This window comes from Dendropsophus ebraccatus, chromosome 6, assembly GCF_027789765.1.
Source record: "Dendropsophus ebraccatus isolate aDenEbr1 chromosome 6, aDenEbr1.pat, whole genome shotgun sequence".
Taxonomy (NCBI): Eukaryota; Metazoa; Chordata; class Amphibia; order Anura; family Hylidae; genus Dendropsophus; species Dendropsophus ebraccatus.
Window position 1 is genome coordinate 46,783,499 of NC_091459.1, and position 20,371 is coordinate 46,803,869.

Consider the following 20,371-nt stretch of genomic DNA (forward strand, 5'->3'; position numbering starts at 1 on the left):
AACACCTTTCACTCTAGTGATCTGACTAAAACATACACAATAAGTCACCATATGAGTTGCGAATCCGATCATATAATATACATTATACAGTGCAGAGATTGCAATCTGCAGTACATAGGATGCTCCATAAGAAAGCTCAAAATTCACATTGCGGAACATGTACACAGTATCAAACATGGAGGATCACAACTCTCTGGAGCTGCCAAACATTTTTGCACCACCCACAATGGTAATTTAAATTCTTTTAGCTGCTATGCTATTGATAGGGTCCCAGAACCAAGGAGAGGAGGGGACTGGAGAAAGCTAGTGTTAAAAAAGAAGGCAGAATGGATTTTTAAATTAGGCACACGAGCACCCCATGGCCTCAAAATCAGAAGTGATCTTATGTTTTTGTATTAATTGGCTCTCATTTCATCGGGCTTTATCCTGTATAGTTTGCTGTTTCTGCATACCATTATCCACCATTCAAATTTTCCCTTTTCACAATATATAAAAAGTGACACAGGAATGTGCTGGTACTCTCTAAGCTGAAGCGCATTTTCAGTGATATACTTTCTTCCTATTTATTCTCCATTATGAGTATATTCAAAATAGTTTATGCACTCAGCTTTTCTCCTCTACCACTAACATCTTCAGACATATATATATTTCATTATTCTTCCATATGCTGTCATGTATTTCCACCATCGGCTTTATTGATCTGTTTTCATCACCGCCGTGGATTTGGATGGGTGCGTTCCATGTTGGAGCGCACATGCGTGCCTATTAGTTGCCGTTGCGCTCCACTGTGGAGCGTAGTCACATGTTACTACATTCCCGGCCATGTGATATGTTGACACGCATCTTACGTTCCACCAAACCGGATATGATACATATGGTGATACGCATCTTGCATTCCACTAAACCGGAAGTAGCGTGTGTCGCCATTTCCGGCCTTGCCGGGTATTTATTTCCAATCTCGGCTACCAGCCACAGACGCCGCGATTCCTTGCGGCGTTACCTGCGTGTCTCCTGCTGCTATGGGCCTGTAGGTGAGTGGTATCTTACATACTCTTAATGACCATAGATAGATTGTCATGCCCATTGCACTCATTCTACACCCACGACAACCAACTTTATGCAACAAGCTCTTTTTCCATATATCTCTTTTTTAGAGTTTTCGTGCTCTTCAGTGACCTATGTTATGGGAGGAATTATCTTTTTCCCCATTGATTGCATATACTTAAGGTAATACACTGGAGTGCTTCATTTGTGTTTTTTTGTATGTATATACCCTTCCTATGACATAACCATTATTTTACTTAAATTACATATATATTCTTTATGTTATACCAATTATTTTAGGAAGGAAGCATATTGCTACTAGCGTCCCTACTATTACTACAGTCTGTTAATCTCAAGTATTTTTGTGCTTATATGTTTATATATATAGCGCATCATGTATATATGTATACTAATATGCTGTTGTTTATAATCCCTGTAAACTAACATTTTGTCACATGTATTTTAATCACTTTGTATGTACATACACTAACACTTCGTTTGTCTTGTTATGTTACCACTTAGATGCCATGACTAACAGCCAAGTTGGCTCGAAACGCGTCGGCTGTTTTTTATGAATTGCAGAAATAAAGTTTAATGATTTTATGAGAGCTGAAGGAATCCAGTCTTCTCTCTTATTTGTATACACCCCGGAATACAGGGGCTACACCTTCGTGCTCTGAAATCCATATCTGATGCAAGGAAGTATGATTCATTTTACTGGGCGCTGACCACCCTTACTACGTTTATCTAATATGTACCCAGAGGAAATTATAAACCATTGCACTAGTAGTGAGATCACTGTAGCTGTGTGTAAGGGACTATTTTTATTTATGCAGGTTAGGTCTGTGGAAGAATACATAATAACTGTTATATGCTGGTCACATAGTTCACACAGGGCCCCACCCACATTCAGTGAGGATACCAGAGCAGCAGAGACTAAAAAATAGGCTAAAGCTGTTGTTTTCACATGGGTAGTGTTAAAATGGTGGTTGGTATTACTCAAAGCATTATATTTTTTTTTAACCATTTCATGGCAGAACCCCTTTAAGCCCAGCCCAGCCCAGCCCTGTAGGTCATGTGACGTTTGGTAATAAACATGAATCAATATGTAAAAAGAATCATAGAGTTTTATAGGCTGATCTGTACCGCAATACCAATCTGCACTAGAGCATGTCCTTTTTTTTTATGGAATGAATTGCGGATCAGATTTAAAACGGACTGTATGAATAGTCTAATGTAAATCAACGAACCTGAACCTCGGCAGTTTCGGACCATCCCTAGATGGAATATCTGCCCAAAAATCTGCCTTCCCTTTGCATTCATTTCTGTGAAACAACTAATTATGGGGTGAGTTATGTGGGTTTTTCTTACATGCAAATCCACTTCCGATCTGAAGAACCCTTAAAAGAAATCAGATTTAAAAATTATCTTACAAGCACAATAGAATTTAGAAAAATACTATTTTTCAAATCTTTAACTCAGTCACTAGATACTAGAAAATATACCCGAAAATGCAATAGTGTGAATGCGAATTTAAATGTCAATGAGATAGTGAGATGATGCAGAATAGCTCCTTAACAGACGTGCCCTGTGACTACACTGTGTGTTACACTGATACTAGTAAAAAAGTGTTAGGAGCTCAATGCTTCAACAACTCAACAAATCCTGTAGAGGATGCCAACGGAGAGATTGCATCGTGATATCATGTAAGAGTCAATAGCTACACAGTGAGGGGTAAGCACACAGTACTTCACTGTGTCAATTCCTCGGTGGATTGTGTGTGATGCCAAGGCTGTGATCAGGGTGAGAGATCGCTGTCTGGCTAAGGGCCCTATCTCACCAGACAGTTATCGTTCAGATTATCGTTAAATCGTTCAAATCTAAACGATAATCGTTAGGTTGAAATGTAGTTAATGATTAACGGCCGAACGAGAAATCGTTAATCGCTTTATAAGACCTGGACCTATTTTTATCGTTGTTTGTTCGCAAAACGTTCGCAAATTGTTCGCATTGAATAAGACGTCGTTCGGTCGTTCGCAGTAGATACGAACGCAATAGCGAAGAAAAAACGTTTGCAAATACGATTATAAGTAACAATTATCGTTCCATGGAAATGAGTGAATGTTTTCAGGTCTTTCGCAATAGCGGTCTTTTGAGATCGTTAATCATTTACGATTATGTGAACGATAATCGTCCAGTGGAATAGGGCCCTAAGACTGCCTAGACTAACTAACTACACTCAAAACCCCTCTAATTCCCCTTTAAGCCACAGGTCTGACTACACGCTGCATCTATCTCGGAGACAATTAAAAGAGAACCATGCCCACTGACATGTTTCGTCAAAATGATCTGACTTTCAAGGTTTAGATCGTTTAATCTCTAGTTCCCTGTAAAACAAAATCTGGGTCCATCTCCCAAAGCATGGCCCCAGCTTAAAGTTTTGAAGAGGAATCTTCATTCCGCTGACAGGATGGGTGCAGAGCAGATTTTTTACATATTGATGCAGTACTGCAACAGAAGGATCTAGCCTCTTCAGTAATAATTTTGAATCTTTTTTTTTTATTTTTCTTTCAGTTAGCAGAATTAAGTCGCAATGGCATGTCTGATTTTTGAAAATTTACACAACAGGTTCTGGAACTACTAAAGAAGAGGGGAGAACTGAGCAGAAACCAGAAGATTTTGTAAGGGCTTGAAGAAAGCGTGGACTAAATTCATCCTTCCAAGCAACTAAATTGTCTGCTTTAATTGGGGTGATGCAGGTGTACAAACTCCATTCTGACCCTTTGCAATTATGTAGAGTTATTAACAACTTTAAATAGGGAGCCCCCCTGCCAACACTCGCCACAGCCCACCCCCCCGCCAACCACAAACACCAATCCTGTAACTAACGTTCAAAGCTTTATAACACTGGAGGATTGGCCTTGAAGGGACTTTACTTTAAATCCCCCTGGACAACTCTGCAAGACCGTGACAGTGAAGAAATGTCACATACCCCGTTGGCTCCAGGGATCTGTACAATATGTAAAAAGTTTTTTCTTTAAAAATATTTAAAGCGTAACTGTCATATTTTTTTATTGCAGAAATCAGTAGTATAAGCGATTTTAAGAAACTCTGTAATAGGTTTCATTAGCCAAAAAAGCCTCCTTCTGTACTCAAGAAGCAATCTCCCAGCCTCCCCCCCTGACTTCTTATCTGTGCATTATCAGGCAAACACATCTTCATTACAGAGAAGCCAGTGAAGACGGGCTCTGCTCTCTCCATTCTATCCTTATGGAGCGGGGAGGGGCTGAGGGAGATGAGGGAGCAGGAAGAGGTGACGTGAAGGTCAGCTGTTTGTAGACTGTCTAGGCACCTAAAACGCAGGATTCTGGGGTCAGAAAGGTCAGTGCTTATCTATGAACTTACTGAGAGAAGATTGCAGGGTGTTGTGCTGTGCAGGGCTGCTCTGTGCTCAGTCACTCCTAAAAGCCCCTCCCCTCTCCATAGCCACATAATGGAGACAGAAATGCTGCTTCTTTTGAAGTGAGGGGGGAGGCTGGGAGATTGCTTTTTCAGTCCAGAAGGAAACTCTTTTGGTTTATAAAACCTATTACAGAGTTTCTTAAAATCGCTTGTACTGTTGATATTTAATGTTTTCAAAAAAATGGCCCTGAAATGACAGTTACGCTTTAACCTCTTAAGGACATATGACGTACCCGTACGTCATATGTCCTCATTAGCACTTCAAAGCGGGGCCGCTCGGCGCCCCCGCTTTGAGGCGCCGCGGTCCCGGGTGCCGCGTGTAGCCCGGGACCGCCGCTATTAGCGGGCACGGTCTGATCGCCGTGCCCGCTAATTAGCTAATCGGAGGCAGCTGTCAAAGTTGACAGCTGCCTCCGATTACCGGAGGCAACCGTTCCCTGGTGTCTAGTGGGGGAGATCGCTCCTTCGGGACGTTGTCCCGGAGGAGCGATCTCCGTTACTGATGCCGGCCGGGGACTCGTCCAAGATGGCGCCGTCCCCGACTCGGCACTCGTTTACTTCCGGCTGCAGCAGCTGGAAGTAAACGAGTGCCTATCTCATTGATCTCTGCAGCATATCTATGCTGCAGAGATCTCAATGAGAGATCAAAGTATATATACTAGAAGTCCCCTAGGGGGGCTTCTAGTATATGTGTAAAAAAAAAAAAAAAAAAAAAAAAGTGTTGTTTATAGTAAAAAGCCCCCTCCCCAATAAAAGTCTGAATCACCCCCCTTTTCCCAGGTTTTAAATAAAAGTAAACAAATAAATAAACATGTTTGGTATCGCCGCGTGCGTAATCGCCCGAACTATTAATTAATCACATTCCTGATCTCGCACAGTAAACGGCGTCAGCGCAAAAAAATCCCAAAGTGCAAAATTGTGCATTTTTGGTCGCATCAAATCCAGAAATAATGTAATAAAAAGCGATCAAAAAGTCGTATATCCGCAATCAAGGTACCGATAGAAAGAACACATCATGGCGCAAAAAATGACACCTGACACAGCCCCATAGACCAAAGAATAAAAGCGTTATAAGCCTGGGAATGGAGCGATTTTAAGGAACGTATATTTGTTAACAATGGTTTGAATTTTTTATAGGCCATCAGATACAATATAAGTTATACATATTATATATCGTTTTAATCGTAACGACTTGTGGAACATGCATAACAAGTCAGTTTTACCCCAGGGCGAATGGCGTAAAAACACAGTTCCCCCAAATAAAAGAAATGCGTTTTGTTTTTTTTCAATTTCACCACACTTTGAATTTTTTCTGGTTTCGTAGTGTACCAAATGCAAAGATTCAGCATGTCCTTGCAAAGTACAGTTAGTGACGCAAAAATTAAGGGCTCATATGGGTTTCTAGGTGGAAAAATGCAAGTGCTATGGCCTTTTAAACACAAGGAGGAAAAACCGAAAACGCAAAAACGAAAATGGGCCCCGTCCTTAAGGGGTTAAAGATTGAGTTTTTTTATGTATTTTTATGTTTTTGTATTTTAATTTGTTTTTTTCAGTAAGCAAAAATGGAACAAAAGAATGACATTCCAATAGTCAATAAAACTCGCTGTAGAATACTCACACACAGTAGCCACAAGGATGAGGAAGTTCCAACATGGCTCTCCCAGCAATACCGAAGAAATTATGGACAAGGAAAAAAGGAGACAGACAAGAATAAGACACAAAGGGGCAAGAATAGACCGAGAAAAAGGGGGAAGTTGGGCAAAGAGAAGAGAGCAAGCCCTTATGACTTGGCACCAGAGGACCTCTCCTCCCAGTATACATCCCATAAGGCCCAAACCTTTTTAAACCCTCCTAGTTTGTTATCAATCATTGCTGTCAGGTGTTCCATGTTACGCAAATCAAGGATTCTAGCATATAGGTCGTCTGTAGTGGGAGGGGGCCAACCTCTTCCAGTTTTTAGTAATTAAACATCTGGCACGCCTCCAGGTCCCAGTTCGGCCCTCCATCCTGTACGGCCTTCCTGCTGGGTGGCGTGCGCATGCGCGTCGCGACATGCGGGGACGCCATTGCGGACGGATGAGATATAACAACTGCTATGTGAATCCTGAAGCTGCTTTACCTTCTATATTACAGGACTGTTTCACTCACTAACTGACACAACAGAGAGTGAAAGCAGACTCAGCCAATATTAAAGCTCCTCTGGCTTCTATGATGCAGAATTATTTGCTGCACAAAGTGAAATTATTTATACAAAAGGTCACTGCTCTGAAAAAGTAGGAGATATATATCATATTGAATGTAATATTTGCAACCTGCAAATGTCCTGCAGTGTTGCACTACATACAGGGCTGTATTTACAGCTGCTGCTGCCCTAGGCACTAAACTTGAAGACGCCCCATCTTCATGCACCTATTGGCGATACCAGACCTGACCAATACCACCATACCCCCCACCCCCCTGGAAAAGATTTACTGGCAAGTCTGAACAGGAGGAGGGAAACTAAAAAAATCAAAACAAAAAAAAAATAGTTTTTTTTGTGTCCCCCTGCTCCCTGGTGCTGCCCCCCCTGCAAGGTTCTGCCCTAGGCACCGGACCACGGGTGCCTAGTGGTAAATACGGCCCTGACTACATATACAGTATATCTAAGGTTTTATTCATTATTTTTAACATTTAAGTATATTTTAGCATCTTGGTTATTTACATTATTTTATCTGTGTGAATAAATGTGTTTCTATTGGTGCAAAAAATAGGTAATGCACTCAGAGCCTTTAAATACATTATAACCTGCAAAACTACAACTCTGAATCTGGGTTGAGCTCACACAACCATATCAAAAGGAGCTGGCAGAAATACATTGCTGAGTGCTCCTGGGTGCTCTGTGAAGTAGATTTCAGCTTCCTATCGAATGTCTGACTGCTGATTGTACTCTGCTGCTGCTGTGGTCGGTGATTGTTTTAACTTCCTCCCTAAACGATCTGAAGGATCATGGAGTCACAAGGCGCTGAAACGTCTTAAAACCCCCAACCTGAAGCTCCTGTGGTATGGTGTAGGTAAAAGGGGTTTTCCCCAACTTTTATTTTTATAACAATATTTTCTAAATAAGTGTATTTTTATATTACTCCTTAGGAAGAATCTAAGACTCACTCTAATGGTACTTTTACACGGAGCGATAATTCGCCCGATCACACAAATAACGATTTTGAATGAACAATGTTTTTTTTATAACTATCAGCGTTTAGACGGAACAATACGGAAAAATCGTTATGCGATCGTTTAAGCCTATCTCACACAATGGCTGAAATCGTTGAAAGACTGTTTACACGGAACGATCTTCGAATATTTTGTTAACGACCACAATAATTTGAGAACATGTTGAAAGATCAAAATGTACGATTTCTCGCTCGTCGTTTGATCGTTCGCTGCTTTTACACGTATGATTATCGTTCGAATTTGATCGTTATCATGCAAATTCGAACGATAAATCGTTCCGTGTAAAAGGACCATAAGAGTAGGGATTGTCCTGTTTGTATAAAAAAAAAAAAAAAACCCTTAAGCAATTCTTATGATAAAACACTCTGGAGGTTGCATTAACAGAGTTCTAGATTACCAGGGTCCTGCCTTTGTGAGAAGTATGAAAGGATTGATTAAGAGGCAGATTCATTTATTGTGTAAGTCCTTTTTTTTTTTTTTTAAATTAGGATAGTTATCACATTCCTTATCCTTTTCGGCATCTCCTCCCTCTATGTCCACTGCTCAAACTGCCCTGGTTCTTCCATCCAGTGAGACTCCTATAGAGACTCCAGGTCCAAGCAGGCCTGCTCCGACTTCTCCGTCTGAGGAGGAGGAAAAGGAGAAAGAACACCTGTCAGGCCTAGAGGAGTCTGGGGAGCTCTCTTCTAATGTTGAGGTCTCTGAGGATGACTCCAGCAAGCCACTTATGCCCTCTGAGTTTGTGGACTAATTGGTTAAAGCTGTGACACAAACCATGGCGATAGAGGAGACGCCTGAACCTAAATCCATTCAGGACATTATGTTTGAGGGCCTTGCCCCTAAGAGACAACCTGTATTCCTGGTCCATCAGAGCATTTAATCCCTGATCTCCATATATCTATATAAGGCCCCGTTCCCTTTTCCCCGGCAGGATTCACTAAGAGGCACACGCATACGAACCTGCAGCCGGCGTAGTAAATCTACACCTGCTTCCAGCAGGTGTAGATTAGGATCATGATTTACGCCAGCCGTAAATCATAATAAATGAGGCGCAGGAGGAGGCCACGCCTCCTCCTCGTCTTGTCACGCCCCCCCCCCCCAAGCTCCCCAGTCTGCCCATCTCTGCCCCATCATCTGCTCTGCCCCCTAACAGGTTCTTCTTTAACAAGTCCTCCGACCCAGGTCTTCTCCTCCTAGTAAAGGAATTTGTGAACAGAGGAGCCCTAGAACCAGTTTCACCCCAAGAATGAGCAATTAGGCTCTGATCCCGCATCTTCCTCGTACCAAAGCAAAGCGGGAAGTTCAGGTAGGTGATCAACTTTTCACTCTTGAACAATATGACAAAAGCCACCTTCAAGACGGACAATATAAAATCCGTCATTCCCCTGGTGAACAAGGACGACTTTCTAGCGTCTCTAGACCTCACAAATGTATACACATTTGGTTAGCCTCATGTCATCGAAAGTACCTTTGGGTGGCTCTCCTGGTGAACGATCAGATCTACCACTTGCAGTTTGCATGTCTCCCGTTTGGCCTGTCATCAGCACCCCGAGTTTTTACAAAGGTGTTGATAGTGCTAGCAGCCGCTCTCCGGATTCATGGGCTGAGAGTGGTACCCTACTTAGACGATTGGCTCATAATAGCCATAATAATGGTCATCCTGAGCCTACACATACAGAAGACAATACATCTCCTGCAAGACCATGGTTTTCTGATAAACCAGGAAAAATTGCAAATGACTCCATCTCAAGCCTTAGTATCCCTGGGCTTCCTATTAAATTCCTCAGAGATTAAGTTATTTCTTTCTCAGGACAGGATCAACAGGTTGAAGAAGCAAGTGTCCGCGTTGAGATCTCGTCTCACTCAGAAGCGCTAAGAGGATCTTGGGGACACTAACTTCTACATTGGATGCGGTCCCCTGGGCCAGGGCGCATGTGCGTCCTTTGCAGATGGAAGTTCTGTCATCATGGGACAAAAATTATCTGTCCCTGGAGCATCCCATCTCTCTTTCACAGCAAACTCGGGACAATCTAGCCTGGTGGATGAATCCCTCAGTTCTCTTCGTAGGGGTTCCTCTAAACCAAAGGGAGAAAGTGGTCCTGACTACGGATGCCTCTCACTACGGTTGGGGAGCCCACACGCAAAATCATTGGGTTCAGAGGAAAAGGTCCCTGAGGGAGAGCAGAATGTCGTCCAACAGGAGAGAATTGAGAGCGATAAGGTTGGCGCTCCTCCACTTCGGTCATCTTCTTGCCAATCAGAATGTCTTGGTTAAGACAGACAACCTTTTAGCGGTCTTTTTTCTCAACAAGCAGGGAGGCACCAGGAGCCAGACTCTCTTACAAGAGAGTCAGAAAATCTTCTCCTGGGCAGAACATCACTTCCAAGATCTGACTGCAGTCCACATCAAGGGGACTCTAAACTGTACAGCCGACTTACTGAGTCTCCACTCGTTACATCTGGGAAAGTGAGAACTGTCCCAAGAAGCATTTCTTCAATTGACAAAGAGGTTCGGGACTCCGGACCTCAACGTCTTTGCCACGCGGGCAAACGTCAAACTACCCAGGTTCTGCTCCAGAAACGTAGCAGATCACCCGACGATGCTGGACGGGTTATCCATCTGATGGGGGATGAATTACATCTATGCCTTCCCTCCTCCGGCACTGATACCGAATGTCCTGAAGAAGGTTAAAGAGGAGAAGGCGGAAGCCTTGATGATCCTTCCCTACTGGCCGCGCAGCAAATGGTTTCCTTTGGCTGTCACCCTGACGAAGGGGAGAATATGGAAGTTTCCATGCAGCCCGGACCTTCTCATGCAGAGGGGTTTTCTACATCCCAAAGTCCATCTACTCCAGTTAGCGGCATGGAGAATGAAGTAGCTTCCTATAGAAATAGATGTCTTTCAGAGGAAACAATATCGACTATGATCAACGCTAAAAGGGCCAGTACACAGAGGAAGTACGAAGGAATATGGAAAGTATTCACATCTACTTCATCAGATTGTTCACTTTCTTCAGTCCTGAACTTTTTACAAAGAGGCCAGGAACAAGGCCTGAAATTAAATACTCTGAAGGTACAGTTTGCGGCTATAAATTATTTTATGGGCAGAAGATTCTCAAATGAGCCAATTGTGTCTACCTTCCTGAAAGGTGCCAGGAATTTACGCCCTCCTACAAAGTCGCCTATCTCATCCTAAGACCTTCAAGTGGTCCTTGAAGGACTAAAATCATCTCCATTTGAACCTATGGAATGTTCATCTCTTCAATACATGACATGGTAAACTGCCTTTCTGGTAGCCATAGCCTCGGCCAGAAGAGTGAGCGAGATCCAAGCCCTATCATCTATAGAGCCATATTCCCGAGATTTGGGGGACACACTGTTTCTTTGCACAATGCCTGGATTTACTCCTAAGGTGGAATCTACTATTGACCAGGAGGTCATTTTACCAAGCCTGCCAGCTTTGGAAACAGGAAAAGATCCCTTGGATGTTCGCCGAGCTGTTCTTCTTTTCAAAGAAAGGACTAAGGAAATTAGAAAGGATGAAAATCTTTTTGTCATGTATGAAGGAAGGCTGAAAGGTTTAAAGGCCTCAAAGTCCCATATTTCCTAGTGGATCAGAAACATGATTCAGCTCTGTTACTCTGGACAAGATCCCCAAGTTCCATCGAACATAAAGGCCCATTCAACGGGAGCTGTCACATCATCATGGGCAGAAGCTTCCAACGTGTCTCTACAGGAGATTTACTGGGCGGCTGCATGGTCAACAACCTCTACCTTTGTTACATATTACTGGCTTGATGTCTCTAGGGGAACAGCCTTAGGCTCTAAAGTGTTGACAGGCTAAAGTATTGGTTTTTTGCCCCCCTATCATTTTCTTATACTGCTTATAAGTCCCATTGTATGTTGCCGTAGGACTCCCAGGAACGCAGGAATTTTGAATACTTACCTATCGGGAAATTCCTGTTCCTGTAGTCCGTAGGCAGCACAACACACCCTCCCTAAGAAAAGTTTTGTTTTGCTGCATACAAACTCTGTGTTGGTGTGGTTACTGCTCTCTTTTATACTGAGTGACCTTTTTTAATTGGTTACCGCTCAGCATGTCTCTTCTGCCTTGCACTAGGGATCTTAGACTTAACCCATTGTGTGCTGCCTACGGACTCCAGGAACAGGAATTTCCTGGTAGGTAAGTATTTAAAATTCCTGCGTTTCCCCTTATTCTATTCTACCCACTCGTTCTTCTAGAGCAGTGCTTCTCAAACTGTGAGGCGGGCCTCACCAGTGAGGCGCCCCCTTGTTGTTGGTGAGGCTCAGCTGGGGAGCCAGTTTTCACAAAAGTAACTATGATCTGCTCAGTCCTCCAAAATCTCAATTTTATCAACATTATTAATTTATTTTGTACTTGCTTTATTAGTATCTAGAGCTTGGGAGAGTCCAGAGGGTGTCCTCAAGTGGGTAAGAAAGAATGGAGGCCCCCCCCCCCCCCAAAAGGGAAGAGCTTTCAGGTTTAATAATAGTGAAGGAGCAAAGAAACCTTCCCAATGATGCCAGGCCCCGATGTGAGGGGGACTGTCTTTGTTTTATGTCTTCCCCAGGAGAAAGATTAGTCGTCACTAATTTCTCTGCTGACCCTGAGAAACATTCAGCACGGGTTTTGGAAGTGAAGTCCCTGTTAGGTAAGAAGGTTTTAGTTCCTGTACTGGAAGATCAGAAGGGAATGGGTTTCTATTCCACACTCTTTCTTGTCAGGAAACCCAATAGTTCTTTTAGAACCATTATAAACCTAAAACCATTGAAAAGAGTTCTCTCATAGAAAAATTTTGAATAGAATCTATGTCTTCCGAGAACTGTTTCATGGCTTATATAGTCCTCAGGGACTATTGCAATATCCCAGTCTATCCTGAACATCAGAGATTTTTAAGTGTTGCGGTCAACATAGATGACTCTATTCATCACTAAGTCATGGCGAAGGTTATGGCCCATATTAGAGAGAGGGATGTTATCATCATCTTATACCTCGATGACTTTCTCCTAGTGGGTAATTCAGCGTCTAATATTGTTCATGTGGAAGATGTTTTTTCTAAACTTGGATGGGAGATTAATGAAGATAAAGCTAATAAAATCCCTTCCCAGCGGTGTAAATTTTTGGGCACCTGTCTTGATTCCATCCATCAGACATCCTTTCTGCCAGAAAACAAAATTCCCCAGGTTATCCTTACAGTTAAAGAACTGTTAGACCATCCTCATACCTCTATTAGGGGAGCTATGTCAGTATTGGGACTTCTAAACCCCTGTATTCCTGCTGGGCAGTGGGCTCAGTACCACTCTAAGATGTTTCAATCTCAGATCCTCAATTGCTGGAATGGGTGTAGTGAGACCTTAGACCACCCTTTTGTTTTGTCTCCCCAGCAGTTAAGGTCCCTCACCTGGTGGACAGAGAAACAATCTCGACAAAGGTCTCCATTGGAACGTACAAGATCTGATGACTAATGGTACTTTTACACGGTTCGATAATTTGCCCGATCGTCTGATTAACGATTTTGAATGAACGATGGTTTTTTTATAACGATCAGCGTTTAGACGGAACGATACATCGTACGTAAAATTCGCTATGCGATCGTTTTGCGATCGTTTAAGCCTATCTCACACATAGGGGAAATCGTTGAAAGAATGTTTACACTGAACAATCTGCAAATTTTTTGCGAACGATGATTTGTGAACATGTTGAAAGATCAAAATGAACGATTTTTTGCTCGTCGTTTGATCGTTCGCTGCGTTTACACGTACGATTATCGTTCGAATTTGACCGTTATCGTGCAAAAACGAACGATCAATCGTCCCGTGTAAAAGTACCATAACACTACTGTTGTTTCCAGTTTAGGTGTGGTTTGCAATTAAGCTCCATTTACTTTAAACCCCTTAGGGACCAAGCCTGTTTGGGCCTTAATGACCAGGCTCATTTTTCAAAATCTGACCTGTCTCACTTTATGTGCTTATAGCTCAGTGATGCTAGCGATTCTGAGATTGTTTTTTCGTAACATATGGTACTTTATGTTAGTGGCAAAATTTGGTCACTGTCTTGTGTGTTTTTTGTGAAAAACATCAAAATATAATGAAAAATTAGAAAATTTTGCACTTTACGAACTTTGAAATTCTTTGCTTCTAAAAAAAAAAAGGCACATGACAAAAATTGGTTAGTAAGTCACATTATCAATATGTCCTTTTTATTCTGGCTTCACTTCGTAAACATATTTCACTTTTTTAGGGTGTTACAGGGCTTAGAAATGTATCAGCAAATTTTCAAATTTTCATGAAATTTCCAAAACTGATTATTTTAGGGACCAGTTCTTTTTTTAAGTTGATTTAGGAGGCTTGTATACTGGAAACCCCCATAAGTGACCCCATTTTGGAAACTAGACACCTTAAGGGTACAAACCCACTTGACGTATTTGCTGTGTGAATCAGTCTTAAAAATAAGCAGGCAAAACGCAGGTTGGCTTTATACGATTGTTCTGCGTTAAAATACGCAATTGCGTATTTTTGAAGCATGAAGCTTGTTGTTAGCAAAGCATCAGTTGTTAACAACCTGTGTGAAAAACGCATGTAGCTTCATTCTTCAAAAATACGCAATTGCGTATTTTAACACAGAACAATTGTATAAAGCCAACCTGCGTTTTGCCTGCTTATTTTTAAGACTGATTCACGCAGCAAATACGTCAAGTGGGTTTGTACCCTAAAGAATTAATCTAGGGGTATAATGAGCATTTTAACCCTACAGGGGCTGGAGGAAAGTATTCACAATTAGGCCGGAAAAAAATGGAAAATAGAAATTTTCCAATAATATATTTGTTAAGATTAAAGTATCTCATTTTCATAATAAACATGAGAGAAAATGCACCCCATATTTGTTAACGCAGGTTCTCCTGAGTACAATGGTACCCCATATGTGGGCGTAAACCACTGTATGGACACACAGCGGGGCTCAGAAGGGAAGGAGTGCCTATTAGCATTTCCAGTTCAGATTTTGCTGAAGAATTTTCTGAGCGCCAGGTGCGTTTGCAGAGCCCCCGTAGTGTCAGCAGAATAGAACCCCCCCCAAAAGTCACCCCATTTTGGAAAGTACACCCCTCAAAGAATACATCTTGGGGTGTGGTGACCATTTTGACCCCACAGGTATTAGAGGAAAGTATTCAAAAGAAGACAGCAAAAATGAAAAAATAGAATTTTTTCAATAATATGTTTGTTTTGTTTGAAATTTCTCAATTTCACGAGGAACAGGGGAGAAAACTCACCCCAATATATGTAACGCAGGTACTCCTGAGTAGAACGATACCCCATATGTGGGCATAAACCAGTGTGTGGGCACACAGCGGGGCTCAGAAGGGAAGGAGCGCCAATTAGCTTTTCCAGTTCAGATTTTGCTGAAGAAGTTTCTGAGCGCCAGGTGCGTTTGCAGAGCCCCTGTAGTGTCAGCAGAATAGAACCCCCCCAAAAGTCACCCCATTTTGGAAAGTACACCCCTCAAAGAATACATCTTGGGGTGTGGTGACCATTTTGACCCCACAGGTATTAGAGGAAAGTATTCAAAAGAAGACAGTAAAAATGAAAAAATAGAATTTTTCCAATAACATGTTTGTTTAGTTTGAAATTTCTCAATTTCAGGATGTACAGATGTTACAGGATGACTTAGACTCACTGAGTGTTTGGGCGTCCACTTGGCAAATGAGGTTCAATGTGGATAAATGTAAAGTTATGCACCTGGGTACTAATAACCCACATGCATCATATGTTCTGGGGGGAGTTACTCTGGGAGAGTCGCTGACGGAGAAGGATCTGGATGTACTTGTAGATAATAGACTACAGAACAGTACACAATGTCAGTCAGCTGCTTCTAAGGCCAGCAGAATATTGTCATGCATTAAAACAGGCATGGACTCACGGGACAGGGATATAATATTACCGCTTTATAAAGCTTTGGTGCGGCCTCATTTGGAGTATGCTGTCCAGTTTTGGAACCTGATTCATAAAAAGGATGTTCTAGAGCTGGAGAGGGTACAAAGATGGGCAACTAAACTAATAAGGGGAATGGAGCATCTTAGTTATGAGGAGAGATTAAGAGAGTTGAATTTAATTAGTCTGGAGAGGAGACGTTTAAGGGGAGATATGATTAATTTATTTAAATATATTAATGGCCCCTACAAGAAATATGGGGAAAAGATGTTCCAGGTAAAACCCCCTCAAAGGACAAGAGGGCACTGCCTCCGCCTGGAGAAAAAAAGGTTCAACCTCTGGAGGCGACAAGCCTTCTTTACCATGAGAACTGTGAATCTGTGGAAGTCTACCACAGGATCTGGTCACAGCAAAAACAGTAGAGGGCTTCAAAACAGGGCTAGACAAGTTCTTAGAGCAAAATAATATAAATGCATATGTATAGAACCTATCACCCCTCCACCTTCCCTGTATCCATCCCCTCCTTGGTTGAACTTGATGGACATGTGTCTTTTTTCAACCGTATTAACTATGTAATTTCAGGAGAAACAGGGGAGAAAACTCACCTCAATATATGTAACGCAGGTACTCCTGAGTAGAACGGTACCCCATATGTGGGCATAAACCACTGTGTGGGCACACAGCGGGCCTCAGAAGGAAGGGAGCGCCAAGCATTTTCAGTGCATGATTTTTCTGAAGAAGTTTCTGAGCGCCAGGTGCGTTTGCAGTGCCCCTGTAATGTCTACAGAATAGAACCCCCCCCCCCCCCAAAAAAAGTAAGCCCATTTTGGAAAGTACACCCCTCAAGGAATTCATCTTGGGGTGTGGTGAGCATTTTGACCCCACAGGTATTGGAGGAAAGTATTCAAAACTAGACCGTAAAAATGAAAAAAAATCGAATTTTTCCAATAACATGTTTGTTTAGTTTGAAATTTCTCAATTTCACTAGGAACAGGGGAGAAAAAGCACCCCAAAATTTGTAACAGAGGTTCTCCTGAATAAAATGGTACCCCATATTTGGGCATAAACCACTGTATGGGCACACAGCAGGGCTCAGAAGAGAAGGAGTGTCATTTTAGTTACAGGCAATATGTAGGTGTTTACTGGTTATCTGGGGTGGTAATAGACAATCTCGGGGTGTTTACTGGCTATCTGAGGTGGCAACAGGCAATCTGGTGGGGTTATGGGCAATCTGGGGTGGTTACGAGCAGTCTGTGCCAATCTGGGGTGGTTACGGTCAATCTGGGGTGCTCACAGGCAATCTGGGGTGGTCACGGGCAATCTGGGGTGTTTACTGGCTGTATGGTGTGGTTATGGGCAATCTTGGGGTGTTTACTGGCTATCTAGGGGTGGTTACTGGCTATCTGGGGTGGTGATGGGCAATCTGGGGGTGTTCACTGGCTATCTGAAGTGGTAACGGGCAATCTGGTGGTGTTCACTGACTATCTGGGGTTGCAACGGGCAATCTGGGGTGGTTGCGAGCAATCTGTGGTGGTTACAGGCAATTTGGAGTAGTTACAGGCAGTCTGTGGCAATCTGGGGTGGTTACGGGCTGTCTGGAATGGTTATGGGCTATCAGGGGGGGATACGGGCAATCTGGGGAGATTACGGGCGATCTGGGGAGATTACGGGCAATCTGCGGTAGTGAAAGGGAATCTGGGGTAGTGACGGGCAACCTGGGGTAGTTATGGGCTGTCTGGGATGGTTATGGGCTGTCTGGGGTGGATACGGACAATCTGGGGAGATTACAGGCAATCTAGGGTGGTTACAGGCAATCTGGGGTGGTTACAGGCAATCTGGGGTGGTTAAGGGCAATCTGGGGTGGTGACGGGCAATCTGGGGTGGTGACGGGCAATCTGGAGTGGTTACAGGTAATCTGGGGTGGTTACAAGTAATCCGGGGTGGTTACGGGTAATCCAGGGCACTTGACTTTGGTGACAGGTGTAAAAAAGTGCCGGCACCATGTGGAACAAGCGATCAGTGGTATATAGTATATACCGCTGATCACTTGTACTGGGACCACACTGGGTGGTCACCGATCATTGCCCCATGCTCTCCGCCACTTCCGGTGGTGGAGAGAATGAAGTTTTGATCATTTTTAGAAATCCCTCACTGTGAACAGAGTCACTAATAACATAATACATGTATTCTCTGGGTCGCTACGGTTACAGCGATACCACATTTGTATAGTTTTTTTTAACTATTACCGCTTTGGCGCAATAGAAACTATCTTCCTAGCAAAAACCCACAAAAACTGTCGCCGCATTGCAAGATCCATAGCGTTCTCATCTTTTGCGTGACAGAGCTGGTTTTGGGCTTATTTTTTGCGGGAAGATCTGTAGTTTCTATTGATACCAAGTTTTATATGTATATGACTTTTTGATCTCTTTTATGACGTATTTTCTAAAGTGGATTGATAAAATACAGCTATTCTGATACTGTTTTTTTTATTATTTTTTTTACAGCGTGTGTCTTGCGGTGTAATTATTGATATAGTTTTATAGATTGGGTCGTTACGGACGTAACGATACCAAATATGTATAGGATTTGTGTTTTTGATCACTTTTATGTAATGTTTTATAGTGTATGGGGAATGTAATGCTTCTTTATTATTGGGGTGGGGGGCTGGGGGGGCTGTGTTGTGTTTGGTGCACACTTTTTTTTCACTTTTACACTAGTGTACATTACTGTACACTAGTGTAAAATACTTAGATCATTGATACAATACATTGCAGTACCTGATGTACTGCAATGTATTGTATCATGTCTCATGCTGACAGGCAATAGCCACGGCCACCCCTGTCAGCATCAGGCATCTTCATGGTGACCCCGGGGACCTTCATTGGGACCCCGGGATCACCATGGAGACATCGGGACCTCGCAATCATGTAAGTGACCCACGGCGCCATCCGGGATCCACCGGGACCCATTAAATGCCGCTGTCATGGTTTGACAGCGGCATTTAACGGGTTAAACTGCCCGGAGCGGAGAATCCTCCACTCCAGGCAGTTACAGGAGGGTGTCAGCGGTCACACTGACCGCTGATCCCCCGTCCTGCAGCCGCCGTCGGGCGGTAATTTATTCCGATGCGCCCGCCGTTAAAAGGCGTACGCATCGGAATAAAGCCCATTAGTGACCGCCGTGAAAAGGCAGCATGGCGGTCACTAAGGGGTTAATGGAACTGAGTTTCAAAACCCCACCCAAACTGGAGACAACAGTAGGGGGAAAGAGGCCATGTTTTTGTAGCGCTGGATAACCCCTTTAAAGGTGTTATCCAGTGCTATAAAAACATGGCCACTTTCTTTCAGAGACAGCACGACTCTTGTCTCCAGTTTAGGTGCAGTTTGCAATTAAGCTCCATTCACTTCAATGGAACTGAGCAGGCAGCAACACCCAGCCCAAGCTAGAGACAAGAGCGGTGCTGTCTCTGGAAGAAAGTGGCCATGTTTTTGTAGTGCTGGATAACCCCTTTAACACAGGCTCTTCCACACATTCAGGGTAGAAACTTAAGAGTGTTGCCAGACAATGCTACGGCGGTAACCTACGTAAACCACCAGGGGGGCACGAGGTCACGAGATCTGATGCAAATTACCCACTTTCTGTTCTGGCTGGCGGAATTACACCTCCTCTCGCTATGGGCACTAAATCTCAGAGGGGTGGACAACTACAGAGCAGACTTTCTGAGCAGAAATCAGCTTAATGGTGCGTTCACACCTACAGGATCTGCAGCTGATTTTCTGCAGCAGATTTCATTTAAATAACTGAACACAGCATCAAATCTGCTGCAGATCCTGTAGGTGTGAACACACCCTAAAGAAGTATTTCACCAGATCGGTTATGGGGCACTCCGGTAATAGGTCTCTTCGCCTTCCGCCGGAACAGGAAAATCAAGAACTTCTACTCCCTGTGTCCATCAGACATGCCTCTGGCTCTGGATACTCTAGCACAACCCTGGCAGTAAGGTCTTCCTCATGCCTTCCCGCCCATCAGATTACTACCTCAAGTAATCAGAAAAATCAGGTAGGACAAGGCTCATGTTATTTTAATTGCACCATTTTGGGCAAGGAGGGTGTGGTTTCCCTTGCTAAGGAAGCTGTCGATCTCGGATCTGTTGGTTTTGCCAAAGAGAGCGGATTTCCTGAACCAGGGCCCAGTGCTACTTCCAGGAGTGGCAAATCTCCCCCTAACAACTTGGCATTTGAAAGACAATTGCTAATTGATAGAGGCCTGTCCAACGATGTCATCTCTACTCTACTGGCCAGTCGGAAGAACGTAACACCTGGCATCTACTTTAGAACTTGTAAACCAGCATTTCAATGTCCTGGCACCTTTAAATATCCCAGTAATATTAGATTTTCTTCAGGAAGGTCTTAACAAATACTTAAGACCTAGTACTATTAAAGTACAAATTTCTGCCCTCAGTGCTTTATTTGACTTAAAATTGGCAAATCATCCTTGGATAAAGAGTTTTGTGAAAGCGTCAATAAGACTGTACCCTGCTTTGAAGTCTAAACTTCCTCCCTGGGACTTAAATATAGTTCTAACACCTTTGACATCTTCCCCTTTGAACCTATCTCTGAGGTGTACATCAAATTTCTTTCCTGGAAGTTCTCCTTGCAATCACCTCTGCCAGAAGAGTCGGAGAGATTAGGGCTTTTTCCAAAGTCCC